Genomic DNA, 3,846 nt, shown 5'->3' with positions numbered 1-3,846 from the left:
GTAAGTTACAGATTTGAAATTTGATGACATAATAATAATGTCAATTTAAAAGTAAAATATGAATTTTAATGAAATATCAATCTAAATTTAAAAAAAGTGGTCATAAAATAAGGGTACTATATAGCAAAATAGGAATTAAATAATATTGCAAAAGTTAAATTAGAAATGTAAAATTAAAAGTAATTTGATTGGTTAAATAAAAAAAAATTGTATTTAAAAATAAGAGTGCAGTGCAGTGCAGTGGTACTGAAGGAGACGAAAAAAAAAAATAAGACAGGAGAGAATAGAGGATTTGTCAAAAAGAATAAAAGAAGATTGTATAAGTAAAAGCAATATATTTATAGAAGACGAAAGGAAAAGTGAAAAGCTGTTACTGAGAACCAGAAACAAAATTTTCTTGAGAAAAAAATGTGTATTAGAAGAAAGAGAAAGGAGAATTGGAAGATAACTAAAGCGTAACTATAATAAAAGGTCATATTAGTAAAAAGTATATGAATTATCTTAGCTAAGAATAAAGGAAACAAGGGGTGAGAGATACCAGGCGAGTCTGGAAATCCCAGCCAGCATAGCGAGACAAGAGACCGAGAACCACAAGGAGAGAGTGAGTGGATGAATAGAAGGAAGAGGACAGAAGAGACGTTGCAGAAGGAAAGTGTCTACTTAAGAAGTCATGGACAGTGAAAAAAAGAACGGATAGTAGATAGATAATAAGTGAGTGATAATAAGTAATAGTAGAAGATAATAAGTAAATGTTTGTAGAGTAGATATCAGTTAGCGCAGGGTAAATAGGGACTATAAATTTCTATTATTTTGTATATAATTTGTTATATCAATATAAAATTTGAACCCAGATTACAACAATATTATTTAATTATTTTTCAAATTCAATTACAAGTAAAAATTAATTTATAAACCGACTTACTGAGATAATAACTCATGTTCTACTAAACTTTCTATCTATTATTTATGCAAAATTAACAGAGGTAATTTAGTTGTCAGTCAAATCATCAAAAGTAAAATAGAATTTCATTTTAAATCCCGAATACTTTACAAAAAAAACAAATAATCTTTAAATTACAATTTATATTAAAAAAAGTCAAATTGAGTGATATCAAATAAGAAAGCTAGCCTGGTAAGTAATGAAATTAGATTTTCTAAATTAATAGTCAAAATTTCTAACATTTCACTGGCGCTCAACACAATATAATACATAGAAATGCACAAACATACATAAAAAACTAGTTATCTTAATTGCAGCATCACAATATATTACAAATCAATAAAAGTATGACGTGTGTTTTTTTAATATCAACTACTGCTGTACGGAAATTTAGTTAAATCATAATGTGTTGGTATCCCAAATTCATAGTCGTTGTCTCGGAAATGTTGACGAAATAAAAATATGTGGTCTTGTTTTACTTTTCACATAAACTCTTCTTGAAGAGTATCAGTTGGTGAGTCCACTTTTTACATATATTTCAAGGTTTGCGTGAATGTGGAAAATTCCTAGGCAGAATAGCCTGAGTGGGTCATGTTTTATTAGTGACCCTACTAATGAACGACCATCCCTTAAGAGGCAGCAGCACCCTTTCTAACTATGAACGATGTACCAGTTGAAAATCGTTATCTAATGTAAACGCTGACGACTATGTTTTCTTCATCAAATCGGGATACTTACATAAAGTAACTTCACCTGTTTTTCATATATCAAGACCGATAGTTTTAGACATAAGTTCATCAACTGTAAATATCTCTAAAATAGTTGAAATTACAAAAAACCATAAGTGGAAAAAGTCTTGCAACTAAAAGCTTCTTTCCAGCGACATCGAAAACGGGGTATGTTTCTGAGAAAAAGAATATACAGTAGCGCCACGAGACGGCATGAATATATAACTAAAAATTTTTATTCTTCATTTCAACATTTCATCTTGCACAGTTTTCAGATTTTAACTATGTGTTTTCAGTTGCTTCCAAAATATATGGGTCTGTACACCATAATCTTATTAAATGTAGCGTAAAGTGTAAAATTTGTATTTTACGTAGTTATAATATAATCATTAATTGTTAATTGATAAGTTTTATAAGACATATAAGACATAAAGGAACATTGTTTTATAGGTTGTTAGTAGTTTGGGGCTACAATTTAGGGGGTTTTAGTACAATTTAGTGGGTTTTAGTACAATTTTGGGTTTTTTCGTACATTTTAGAGGATTTTAATACAAATTAGGGGGTTTTTAGTACAATTGAGGATTTTTTAGTCCAATATAGAGGTTTTAGGCAAATTATAGGGGTTCTGGGCTGCAATGTCGTTGTTATGTAGTACAATTATAGGGGCTTGGAGTTATAAATTAGTGATTTTTTTCAGGTGTAAATTTTTAGGAGTTTGAGGGCATAATATAGGAAAGGTCATAGTAAACTCAACTAAATCATACTAAAAACTCCAAAATTATACTAAAACCCTATTACATTAAAAACCCCTAATAGAAACCTCCAAATTATACATAAAATATGTCTAAAAACCCTAAATTATATCCGAAACGCCTGAATTGTACTAAAACCTCAAAAAATTTATGAAAAAAACTCAAAATTGTACATAAAATATGTCCAAAACCCCTAAATTGTACTAAAACCCCAAAAAATTTATTAAAAACTCCAAATTGTATATAAAATATGTCCAAAACCCCTAAATTGTACTAAAACTCCAAAAAGTTTACTAAAATACTCCAAATTGTACATAAAATATGTCCAAAAGTCCTAAAATATGTCTAAAACTCCTAAATTGTACCTGAGCACGGTTAGATTGTTCTCAAAACCCCTAAATTGTCTTTAATATAAGAGAGGTCATAGTAAAATCATCTAAATCGTACTAAAAACTCCAATATACTAAAACCCCCTCTTTTATACTAAAAATGTCTTAATTATATTAAAAGTCCCTAATAGAAACCTCCAAATTATACATAAAATATGTCTAAAAACCCTAAATTATATACGAAACCCCTAAATTGTACTAAAACCCCAAAAAATATATTTAAAAGCTCCAAATTGTACACAAAATATGTCCAAAATCCCTAAATTGTACTAAAACCCCAAAAATGTATTAAAAAGCTCCAAATTATACATAAAATATGTCCAAAACCCCTAAATAATATTAAAACCCCAAAAAGTTTACTAAAATCCCAAATTGTACATAAAATATGTTCAAAATCCCTAAATTATGTCTAAAACTTCTAAATTGTACCTGAGAACTCCTAGATTGTTCCTAAAACCCCTAAATTGTCTTTAATATAGGAGAGGTAATAGTAAAATCAACTAAATCATACTAAAAACTTGAAAATTATACTAAAATCCGCTCAATTGTATTAAAAACTCCTAATAAAAACCTCCAAATTATACATAAAATATGTCTAAAACCTTTAAATTAAATCCGAAACTGCTAAATTGTACTAAAACCCCAAAAAATTCATTAAAAAACTCCAAATTGTACATAAAATATGTCCAAAACCTCCTAAGTTATCCCAAAAACCCCTATATTGTATTCGAGAACCCCTAAATTGTACCCCAAACCCTTAAATTGTAGCCAAAACCCCTAAAACGTTTTTTCTATCAGACAAAATTGAAACAGCAAAGATTTAAAGGCTTCCACACTTACAGACTTAAAAATACAGAAGAAACAAGAAACAGCAATTAATCTTCCCATATTAATAGAAGAAAACAGGGACGACGTAAATATATTGGGATATATATGTCTTTCAATTTCCCGCCTGGGGTTAGTACTTTATGAATAAAAGTCTTATTAGCCCCGTACTACGTCCAAAAGCAGTAAAATTACTGTTACTTACTATACGT

Source organism: Anoplophora glabripennis, unplaced genomic scaffold (assembly GCF_000390285.2).
Source record: "Anoplophora glabripennis isolate ALB-LARVAE unplaced genomic scaffold, Agla_2.0 scaffold124, whole genome shotgun sequence".
NCBI lineage: Eukaryota > Metazoa > Arthropoda > Insecta > Coleoptera > Cerambycidae > Anoplophora > Anoplophora glabripennis.
The sequence above is the reverse complement of the archived record's forward strand: the minus strand, read 5'-3'. Positions refer to the sequence as shown.